The sequence below is a fragment of the Nyctereutes procyonoides genome, unplaced genomic scaffold (assembly GCF_905146905.1).
Source record: "Nyctereutes procyonoides isolate TBG_1078 unplaced genomic scaffold, NYPRO_anot_genome, whole genome shotgun sequence".
NCBI classification, from domain to species: domain Eukaryota; kingdom Metazoa; phylum Chordata; class Mammalia; order Carnivora; family Canidae; genus Nyctereutes; species Nyctereutes procyonoides.
In genome coordinates, this window is record NW_026575135.1 from 60,432,167 (window position 1) to 60,444,746 (window position 12,580).

A 12,580-nucleotide genomic window follows, 5' to 3' on the forward strand; every position below is an offset into this window, starting at 1 on the left:
CTGTGGACATTATATCTGGAAAAAAATCCTAATTCTTGGCAAATATTGCCTAACCAGAGACTCTCCTCATAGATGGAAAAACTAATTATAATATATAAATATATAGTCAGCTGGAAAATACCTGCTCTCATAGGCTGGAGTAAGTGTATAAGTTAGTATCAATTAGAAATTAATTTCTATAACAATCTAAAGTACTGATAACCTATGTGATGATAATTGACAGATTACTGATACTTCCTTGAAGCTTATTATGTATTAGACATTATGCTAGGGAAAATGTGGTCAGTCAAAAAATACAAAAACAGAACAGTTCAAAAAATGTGTAACCAGCAATCTCATTACCTGGAAATATTTATGGTTATAATTTCAGTTCCTTTATTCTCCAGTCATCATTTAGGTCTATCTAATAATATGTTCTAAATTTTTTAAAAGTGGCACTGAAATGAATACACTATTTTAACTCATTTCCTCCCCTTAACATTATACACGTAGTTCCACAGTTTCCTAAGTAATGTGTTTCCAAAAAATGTGTATGAAACCCAAATATTTAAAGTCCAATAGTAGACTCATGATCAGAGTCGAGGTGGAAGAAGGAGGTTCTTCCCCAAGAACAAAGAGGTATTGTAACATTTGCAATTATGGTTTCTGCCAGTGTGGCTTTCCTTAGGCATAGCAAGTGGGGAGAGCCTTCCCTGGCCCCCCTAAGGACTAGAGGTAGCTTCCAGCTTGGGTATCAACTTTGGGGCACCAGCCAATACATAGTGACCCCAAGACTTGGCAGAGCCAATGCAGGAATCTTCCCTTCATTGTACTCAATGTCCCACTTCCATACCTCTATAAGGTGATGGAGGAAGGTAGGAATACTTCACGTTTTAATACCTGCAGAGAGAGCCAATGATTTTGTGGTTAGGACATCAGATTTTGCCTTTGTGCCTGGGGTGGATTACTGGATGAAGCATCCAACTCTTCGTTTCAGCTCAAGTCATGATCTCAGGGTCATGAGATCAAGCCCTGCATCAGGCTCCATGCTGGGTCTGGAACCTGCTTAAGATTCTCTTGCTCTCCTCTCCCCCTCCCCATTTACACATTCTCCCTTTCTCTCTGTTTCTCTTTCAAAAAAAAAAAAACACATTAGATTTTGCCATCCTTATTTTTGAGGAGGTGACTGCTTCCTCTCTTGGTTCGCACTCATTAGACTGGAGAGCCACCTAGCCCTAAATTAGTTATTAATCAAATGAGTAACTATTTAAGAGTCTATATTGAATACCACCTTCTGTTAGTTTCCTAGGGCTGCCAGAACAAACTGCCACAAACTGGGTGTTTTGCGACAACAGAAATTTATTCTCTCACAGCTCTGGAGGCCAGAGTTGAGAAATGTGGATGCTGGCAGAGCCATATTCTCTCTGAAGGCTGTAGAGGGGCATCTCTCCTTGCCTCTTCCAGCATCATGGATGTTCACACTCCAATTTCTGCCTCTGTCTTCACATGATCTTCTCTGTGTCTTCTCTTCTTTTGTCTCTTATAAGAACACATTATTTGATTTAGGGCCCGCTCAAATAATGCAGGATGATGTCATCTGAAGATCCTTAACTGAATTATATCTTCAAAGACCCTTTTTCCAAACAAGATCACATTCAAAGGCTCTGGGTGGACAGATCTTTCTTGGGGGTAGGGGAAGGCATCATTCAATCCACTATCTTCCTACGTTCCAGATACTTCAAAAATGAGTTGCTATGAGAGACTTTTAAGCAGTAACTATAACGCAGTATAGTGAATGCTAGAAAACAGGCATGCAGAACTGCTTTTAGAATACGAATGGGAATGGAAAATTGGGTGGAGGATATGGTTACCTAAGGAAACCTCACAGAGGATGACATTTTAGGCTGAAATATGATTCATTCTGGGCTTTGACAAAAGACTTTAAAGAAATGGTTAAAAAATCATATTTAAAAATAAATCTGGTTATTTTAAACATGGATGGTGAGTGACATGGATTGGTGTTAGACATTGGAGAATGGTGGGGTGTATGGTGAACAGTAGAGCAAGGGTAGTATCTGATTGTTTGATCAGGTCTAAATGGGCCTAAGTGGTCAAAATTTTAAAGATTTTGTTTCCTTATTCCTGAGAGACACACAGAGAGAGACAGAGACAGAGACAGAGAGACAGACAGAGACATAGGCAGAGGGAGAAGCAGGCTCCCTATGGGGAGCCTGATATGGGACTCCATCCCAGAACCCTGGGATCACAACTGAGCCAAAGGTAGATGCTCAACCACTGAGCCACCCAGGTGCCCCCTGGATGTCTATTGTTAAATATACCAAGCCTTCTGTCCATTCCTGATGCCTTGTTCTGGTCTAGTTCGCTCTTTTTTTTTTTTTTTTAAGATTTTATTTATTTATTAAGAGACACACAGAGAGAGAGGCAGAGACACAGGCAGAGGGAGAAGCAGGCTCCATGCAGGGAGCCCCACGCAGGACTCGATCCTGGGTCTCCAGGATCATACCCCGGGCCCAAGGCGGCACTAAACCGCTGAGCCACCAGGGCTGCCCTAGTTCGCTCTTTTTGAACTACTTCTCTAGAACATTCTCCTTGGCTTGCCCCATCCCTCACTCCCAGCATTCAGATTCCAGTGTCCAGCCTGCCTCTCTCCCTGTCGTAGGATTCCAAGTCCATCATATTCTGTCCATCTGCCTCAAATCATATTTAATTATTTTTGTGTCAGTTTTCCCCACTAGTCTGAAAGTTCCACAAGTACAGAAATCACATCTTGCTTATCTTTCTAACCCTACTTTCTCCCTAGTACCTCTTACCTGAGGATCTACCTGAGGGAGTTCAGTAAATAAATGAGCTGGGAAGAAAAGGCTCATTCTCTCTTTGGTGCCATCAGTGTCCAGTTTTATGGAAGGAAGCACATAAAACCCAAGTCCAAGATTTATCTTCCACTGTCAGTGGTGAAATGTTTTAGCTAATGATCATCCCCATTGCTGTTAGGTAAACATGTGGGGGACTCTAGGAAAAACCAATTCATTTGTCAATACATTCCTAACCTGTCTTGCTACTGCTGCATAGATACTGCTCCTTATTTCCTGGGCTGTCAATCTAGCAAGATTTGGACACTAAATCACCTTCACATCATACCACCTAAACTGCTGTGTATGACAGTCCAGCTCATGAGGCAGTATTAAGTAGATAGATGAACCAAACTCCAACATTTGAAGAACATAGCTGCTTTTGTCATCCTCCTCTGTTTCCCTATCAGGTTTCAGAGACTCAAAGAAGGCAGCGTAAATGAGAAAGTGCACTGGTGTTAGCCATAAGAGAATGGTGGGGACTGTGGTGTATACCGGAGAGCATGTGCACTACCCAGGTCACACCAGTTACTGCCACTTGACAAAGGATCTACTGTTGGCCTATTGGCAGATGTTCAAGTGTTTCAAGGCAGGATACAAATCTGAAGTTTTCTGTGCCATTTCCAGATTTTAAAAACACAATGAGAAAGGAAAATAAAGTAGACGAGTCTTTTGCAACTTCCCAATAAAAATCAGTGTTTTAAGCTGCCAATAACATACCTCAATTTTATTTAGTATTCTTGGAACTTTGAAAAAACTTGGGAGGTTTCTCATCCCTGAGTTGGAACTTTTCCCAAATATTTTTCCTCCATTCAAAATTGGAGTTTTGTAAAATGGCCACTTGAGAAGGACATGAAGCTTAATGGGCATCTAGAATCTTGCCAGTTGAGGCTCAATATCATATCTAGGAAATGTGAAGTATCAATTCTGAAGGTGATTTTTTTCTCTAATTTTTAGATGAAGAGTCTTTAAGTGAAGTAGGTTTTCAATTGGGGAAATTGATCTCTGGTTGCTCTGTTAAGGTTATTCTTGGTGTTGACAAGAGTTTTAAAGTGATCTAAGGGTTTCTCTAACTGCCTTGGGCTCCTCGAAGGGTAGATGCCTTCTCTTCCTGGTAAAATCTTGGCACATACTTGGCTGGTGGGGGCGGGTTCTCATTATCTTAGTCAGCCCTCATCCTTCATGGCCCAGCTCTTTGATCTGACCCTGTACTATAAACATGCTAACGTTTGTGCATCTGCACAACTTAGCCATTTCAACCTCTGGGATTTTTCTGCTACCCTGAAGATCATGCATGGATCTAGATCTGGAACCCCTGTCCTAGCATGAAACTGCAGTTGGGCAATTGAGAAGTAGGCACCGCTCCAGTGTGCCGGGCATCAGGCTAAATATTCTACATGCATTTCCTCGTTTAATTATCAAAATATAAATCTCATGTAGTAGGCTTTACTATTACCATCTCCTAGATGAGTAAACTGATGTGTAGAAGGAATAAATAACTCCTCTAAAGTTCCATGGCTCATGGATGCTGGCACTGGGATTGCAGTGTTATAGTGTAGACGTTAGGAGCAGAGCCTTTTGCTTTGGCCAGACTTGGAGTTGACACCTGGCTCTGCCAAGTTACTTAACTTCTCAAAGTCAGTTTTTCCATCATGGGACCTAGCAACTGCCTGGCACATAATGATGTAGGCATAATAGGTATGAATTAGCAATGCTCAGGTGAGGAACTAATCCAACTACTTATTTTTTTTTCTCCAAAATCAGGTTAAATCAGATTCTAGCCCATATTTGGATGGCTTGGCAGAAAATTCATTACCTGCCATCCTTGGGATTTCCTTCTCCTTTGCCCCAGCTTTGCAGAGATCTATCAAGGCTCTTCTTTTTGAGCAAATACGAATTAATGTCAGTTTTGGAAAGGAGGCAATGCATACTCACACCCGGAGTGTACCATCAATGAAAACACCACTCAGCTGACTTATAAAGAAAATACCTTCCTAAAATCACCTTTTAAAGTGGCTGCAGATTCTAAAGGAGTTTATAGTTGTGGGTTGGAGTAGAGAAAGTCCTGTGTCCACATTGTGCTTGACTTAACATTAGCTGCCACTTTTGAGTGAGCAATGGTTATGATCTAGCATTTCCATAGCTATTTATTCCTTGGCAACTCAGACACTTTATATTCTCCCATTTCCCAAGCAAATGCTATGATTTGTCATCATGAAATAGTCCCTCATGGACAGTTACGTTTTCCTATGTTTCTATCAGCATTCAGCTCCTTATTGGTTCTTATGAGTTTATCTGGCTTTCACGTCTCTGTTCTGTTGTTTCTGAGGCATCAAAAGATAGATGGCTATTTCTTTTGCCTTTTCAATGTGAAGGGCTGGTTTTATCAGCTCCCTCTCAAAATTAGTATAGCATCACATACTCATTTGAATCTAACTGCTTGGTATTGCTTTGCGAGACACTTGCCCCAACACTTCTCAGTTCTGGAAGCTGGTTATGCATGATGTGTGTTATAGTCATTCTGTGGTTGTCCCTGGGGTCACAGACCCTCACACACTCAGGAACCACATGCCTAGATATTCACCCTCCCATGTGAATCACTCATCTCTGGCCACCCTGGATTTGATGTCCATGGTGAATGGGCTTAGGAAAGTTAGCCATGGATGCAGATCTTGCTTTCATAGACTTGCTTGTGCCTTATAAGGCCCACTGTGATGTTAGTCCAAACATGAGGTGACATGCCATGTTGTGTTTTGTAAAAATAGGTTAGTAATCAAAATTGTATGGGTTTCTAATGCCTGTTTTATTTTCACAGTAAGCCAGAGAATTTGGTCCATAAAGAGATTGTTTTTGCTCTTCATTGTCAACCTTTAACCCTCATAATATCATAATACATATGAGAGCCTATATGTGTGTGTTCCTCCTTTTGTTGAATAATAAAAGAAGCCATTTCCTTTCTTTGAAAATCATAGCTTTAGAAAAACATAATAAGGGGATCCCTGGGTGGCGCAGCAGTTTGGCGCCTGCCTTTGGCCCAGGGCGCGATCCTGGAGACCCGGGATCGAATCCCACGTCGGGCTCCCGGTGCATGGAGCCTGCTTCTCCCTCTGTCTGTGTCTCTGCCTCTCTTTCTCTCACTGTGTGCCTATCATAAATAAATAAAAATAAAAAAAAAGAAAAACATAATAAGGAACATCTTATAGATAAGAGGATTCTACTTACCTTAAAGTACCTTGATTTGGGACAGGAAAAGAGGACAAAAATAAGGTTACATATGACAGTCTTCTGTGTCAATGTAAACTAAGACTTGTTTCATAAATATGGATCCAACCTTGTTAAATAATGACACTATTAAAAATAAGCTGTCCTTAATTTTTAGTATAAAATATTTCTAATCTAATCTATCTAATCTATCTAATTTTTAAAGCTTCAGCAGTTTATTGTTAATAAAGGAAATTTGGTTTTGGGTTTTATATTTAATTGAAAGGCATAAGCAAAGAATGAGGAACAGCGATGATTTGACTCGGTTCTGTCATGATCTTACGGAGGGACCTCAGATTGAGCCAAAAAAAGACATACCAAATGTGTAGCAGTGAATTATAAAAGCACTTGAAAAGACTCAAGCTACATCCCCCCAAATTATTACTTCTCAATATATTCCAAAATATACCCTTTGTATTTAAGATAGTCACTACTCAAAAATTTGATTGGTTTCACAGCCACACTGTATACTTACTTTTGCTCCATCTGCACTGACACACATGCACATGCATGTACGTACATGCATGCACATACTCACGTGCACACCCATGTGTGCAGAAAATCCTCAGTACATTGGATAAGCAGGTCACTATACTTATCTCCCAACTTTGAAATTAGCCATGAAAGTAGACCATTGGTTTTGGAAAACATTGAATCCATTTTTATACAAGATGCATGTTTCCAAATCTCCTCCTCTCCTCAGAAGCACTGGGACAATTGTCAGTGAAATTTCCCCAAAGCTTAACTATTTAAGTTAAAACTCATGCCTTCCACTTTGTTCAGATTTCTTGTCTTCTATAGTTAAACCAAAGAGGGAAAAGTGTTCTGTGAAATGTCTACTCAGTGATTGTATCAATTTAGGAGCAGTATTAAATAAGCGAATGAATCATGCAATATGCCTCATATGCTGGAAAATGGGTCATCGTTCTGAGAGTAGTAAGACATCTGGAGCCAAACCTGGTTTAGGTGGTTGAAAATGTCATTTAAGTAGATTCTTTTAACTTGCTCCTGAAAAAAAAATGTCGCTGACAATTATTTGTCTTCTCAAAGACACTACTTTCAAATATCTTATCCCGCAAGCAGAAGAATATATTTAATTCCAGAGAAAAAGCCTTTCAGCGCCCTGAGAAATCCTTTTTGTTCAAAACTAATCAATTTTTGCTTTGTGCACAAAAGTAAAATACTTTGTCAAACTCTGTGCAGAAATCCTTTTAGCTATCTTAAAAAATACATTTGGTGCAGCCCTGGCTGATTTCTGTTATATGGGCAAAAATTTACTTTGTCAAATTATATTCTTCACAAAGCCTTTCAGCTGACTTAAAAATCCATTTTGTGCAAAACAATGACCATGCATCAGCTCGGAGTGATTGCACAGTAGTTACTTAGCCTGGCAAATGGCAGCAAAATGTCAGCTGAAATGAAAGACACACAACCCAGGGCTTATCAGGGAAAGTGCAGATGATTCATGTAACATCATAAATAAATAACTCCGACTTTGTGTTGAGGTAGATTTAACAGCGGAGGTTCCATTACCGACTATAGTATGTTTCAAAGCAGTGGTAAAACGGACTTACCTGGTGACAGTGACATGTGTAAGATAAGGTATGGTGTCTTTAATGCTTATTTTTCAAGGTCACTAAACATGATTATTTGTGGGAAAAGAGGGGAAAAAAGATCCTCTGCTCAATGACAGACTGGAACACAAAGTATCATCGAAGTAATGATAGTCATGCAGAGAGGGAAATTTTGCAGCCCAGTGCTCAGGGTGGCCGGAACTTTCTTCAGCACTCTGGTGCTATCTCCTTGCTACCTCTGGTTGTAGGAGTTGTGTGAAGGAAGAAGGGGATTGGAAATGTATAAAGAAGGGGGGAAAATAGGTGAAGACGCTGGTCTTCGCTCCTGAAACACTAGCACCTAACAATACAATGGTGCCTTCAGCCAGCTAACCAGGGCCATTGTACCCGTCCTTGAACTAATGCTCTGATATCACCACCTTGAGATCCATAAGGGACCCTTGCCATTTTTCATTTGGAATAAGGACCCTGAAGATCTCATAGCTGGCTATGATCAAGGATCACCAAGTCTGGCTTGTGATTTTCATAGCACTTATGTCTTTATGAGCCCTTTCTCCTGTAAAAATGTTAAAAATTATATTGTACAACTGCACTGGTATAAAGATGAATATATTAACATCTTCTTTGATTTAATTCTTTTTTTCTGGTTTTAAAAGAAATGGAAGCATTTTCATGGGCCCTAAAACTTCTGTTGACCCTAAACTGTGCCTGCTGTACCTTAACGGAAACATTTTCCCCAGGGTGACAGCTGGTGGGGACCCCACATCAGCAGCCCATTGCTGATACTGCCATCAGTTTGTTGTGTGCTGATGGGGAACCAATGTGCATAGACATCAGTTTTGTTACTGAAAGATGGGGGTTACAGTCTCTGAGCGTGTGTGTTACATAATGGAGAACACACATGGCCCTTGCTGTGAGTAACTACCAAATAGCATGGTTGCTACCAAGAAGCTTCTGGAATCCTTAGTCTTTTTCATAAGACCACTCGGAAGTGTTCTCAAGGTTCACACCAGAATCATGTTTCCTCCAAGTTGACTCATTTTCAGGCAACCATATCACAACCAGTAACCTCACTCTGCTATCATTTTTTGTGTTCCATAAGCAACACAGGTACTAAACAGAATGGCTGAGTGTTGAGAATTAATTGGCAGATGATCTTCTACCTCTGGACACTTTTATTTCGATGTGTCTTTCAACTCCATTCGTGGCTGCTTTGACTTCTTTTTACCCCTCTGAAAACCCAGGGAACTCGGCTGCTGAGTCCCAAGGGAACCCCAGCTGCTCTGGGGTCAAATTGAATGTTTTGTGTGTTTCATTTTCCTTCTTCACTGCCTTCCATCAAAGCTTTGCTGTCTAGGTGGCTCTGATGCCCGCCCACACGCAGCATGGGACTATGAATGATGAGTTCTAATGGGATTTAAGAATCCTCAGTCTGTGTTTCTCAGCCCTGGTTGTGTCTCAGTGTTATTTGAGAATAGAAAAAAAATCAGATATCCCTGCCTCATCCTTAAACCTCCTGAGTCCGATCTCCAGAGAAGGTGTCTGGGCTTTTATGCTTTTACAAAGTTACCCAGGTCATGCTAATTTTGGGTTGAGAACTTAGTTGTTCTGGGTAGCTCAAGTCATGATCCCAGGATCCTGGGATCCAGCCCCCGAGTGTGTGTGTGTGGGTTCCCTGCTCAGTGGGGAGCCTGCTTCTTCCTCTCCTCTCCCTCTGCGCCTCCCCCTGCTTGTACTTTCTCTCTTTCTCTTGCTTGTTCTCTCTCAAAAAAATAAGTGAAATCTTTAAAAAACAAAACAAAAAATCCTCAGGGTTATTCAGGTAATGCTCATATTTGGGTTGATTACCTCTCTGCTCTTCCAACTAGTCAATGAACACAGGACTCACTCTGAAAGCACTCCTGACCTTACTTTGCTCTGCATTTGGAAGAAAGACATAATAGTGAATAGATGTGAATTATGATGATCCTTATGGGAGATATTCATATAATAAAATACTATCTTCTGTCTCTTTGTTGCCTGCTATATAACACTTGGGACCATGACATGGATATTTTTACTGAATTTGAAAGGTATATTGAGAATGGTCAATTAAAGTATGGGGCCTGTGCACAGCTTATTTCAGGAGCCTTTGGGAGCACCTCACATAGGTTGGCATATGCTCAGAATGGCCAAACTGAGTTGCACAATGGAAGACCTATGTACTTGCCTCAGAGAGGACGGGAGATATGTAGGAACATGCTGTGGACAGAAAAGACCTAACATGAATTCAAATATGAGCCTCTAGTCCCAGGTTAGGAGGGAGAGACTCTTGAATGCAATCATCAATCTGTGGTGGAGCTGATTTTCACAAGAACTATGTTAGTTAGTTTTGCATCAGTTGGAACGTTAGATACTCAATAAACATTTATTAATTGTAGGAGCTTCATAAATGCTTTTGGTCAAATGAATCATGGTAGGTGAGTGTTTGGTAATATGCATCTGCAATTCCATCTTCTTTGTTAAATAATCACCTTTTTAAACTTGCTTCCCAAATTAAGAGACACTATGTGACTTCCTTTATAGATCTCATCTTCATCATTTTCAAAACGTAAATTAAAAATTGAAGTTGTCCCTTTTTGCCATTTCTTTTGGACTCTCTGTGTTGGAATTTAAGACATCCCCCAAAGCCTCTTACATTACCTAGAATTTGCTGCTTGGCTTGTTTCACTCTTGCCATATTTTTCAGAATGCTCTTTTAGGTTCAAACTGTGAAAGAGGTTTTTTGTTTTGTTTTGTTTTAAAGATTTTATTCATTTATTCATGAGAGACAGAGAGAGAGGCAGAGACATGGGCAGAGGGAGAAACAGGCTCCCTGTGGGGAGCCCAATGTGGGACTTGATCCCAGGACCCCGGGATCATGACCTGAGCCAAAGGCAGACATTCAACCACTGAGCCACCCAGGTGTCCCAAACCATGAAAGAGTTTTAATAGTAAAAATATCTTAAACATCCCTTAAAGTGCCATGATCACTTGCTGTCCTGAGAACCGTCTTTGTTATGAATTGCGGATGCAGGCCCTCTAGTGAAAGTCTCCAGATTGGAATCTGCGCCTAGGTGCTCAGGGAGCCAGTTGCTGTTATGTGGTTGGCAGCAATGAGACAGTAGGAATTCAGAACCTAATTTATATGGTTAATATTCCAAGAGTAGCTCACTTCACAGACCTCTGTGTCTTAGGTCAAGGTCTTAAATTCTGAAGTCTGTTGTCTAGGATACCCTTGTAAGTGCGACCATCGCTCCTGGTGTGGTTATTCTTAATAATTACCAATTTCTCAAGGGTTTCCAGTGACCTCAGTACTGCCCTGAACTTTTCTTTCCCCGCTCTTCTGCTGTTCCCTAAGTATTGTATCTCAGTAGGGGTGTCCTATTGTATTTTTCACTTCACACTTCAACAATGGCTCTGATTTTGCAGATCCCTCAAAATAATAACAAAAGTAGCTGTAGTCACAAAACACCCCAGATTCTCACAATTGTCTGCTTATACATAAGAGATATTAAAAGAACTCATCCTGCAGTGCTTGTGTATGTCTATTTCGCATTCAATTTTAAAGGCTTTTCTGCCTAACTCCAGATCTCTATTTGCAGTATATTATATAAAGTCAGGTAGTTAATACAGGAGAAGATCGTGTATTTACGATGTAAGACCTTATACGTAAATTATATGCTCGCTCCTCATACAGTTCAAAAGGATATCCTAGGGGATTTTCTTATCAGCCTGTATGCTTTATGCTTCTCCACTAGCAGATAACAAACAGAGAAAGAACATATTGCAGAAGCAAGAAAAAATTTCTGAACATGTATGTTTTTCTAAAGGTGGTTTGGAATATGGTTTTAGGTATTTCAATTTTACTGGGTTTTGTCAGAAATAAATCACACCTTTAGTCATGGTCTGTGTCTTCACAATAGTTTTATATATTTAAGTGTGAGTGAATTTGATTTATTTTTCCTGTGTCCACTCAAATTATTCCATCCTATTAGTATTTATGTCAGCTAGGTTGAAGAGTGTTTTATACCTGGGCCCTACACTCTTTGCAGATTCCAATTTTATTGTCGGTCTGTTAAAAGGTCACTTTAACCTCTCTGCAAAGTGAAGAGCATAAAGACATACAGCTTTGCTGTCACTTCACCAATACGCATCAGTAAACATTCAGCTGGATTTGTGCTGTCGTAAGTTTGTGAAAGAAAAGCTGTCTGGATACAAAGGATGACATGATGAATAATCAAAATAATTCCAAGCTCCAAATCCAAGCCTATAGCAAGTGTTATGATGGAGAGTGCTGGGCAAAAATCACATAATTTCCATGTAGAGAACAATTGAGCCGGCTTTGCCTCCTTCCCCATGATACCATGCTGAGTAATGTCTTCCAGCTTAGGAGGCCCTCCGGTTACAGCCAAACATTGATTATTTGTCAGATAATGCTATCAGACTTACAAAGACATCCACAGAGCTCCTGCAAGGAAATAAATGACTCCAGGATTCTTTTTGGTGAAAGAGAGAGAAGGAAAGAAAAGAAGGAAGGAAGGAAGGAAGGAAGGAAGGAAGGAAGGAAGGAAGGAAGGAAAGAGAGAAAGAGACAAAGAAAGAAAGAAAGAGACAAGGAAAGAAAGAGACAAAAAAAGAGACAAAGAAAGAAAAAGAGGAAGAAAGAGGAAAGGAAGGAATGAAGAAAGGAAGGAAAAAAAGAAGAAAACACAATGAGACTCACTGCAGTAAGCATTCCAAGAGTCTAGAGGAAGTTGAATGTAGACTGTTTTGATAAAATTCCAAGTCCATCAACAATATTATTAAAATACATTTTCTCTGTATAACAAGACATGGTTTTTGCATTTCAGAGTGAGAAGAGTAAGGCTTTGAAAT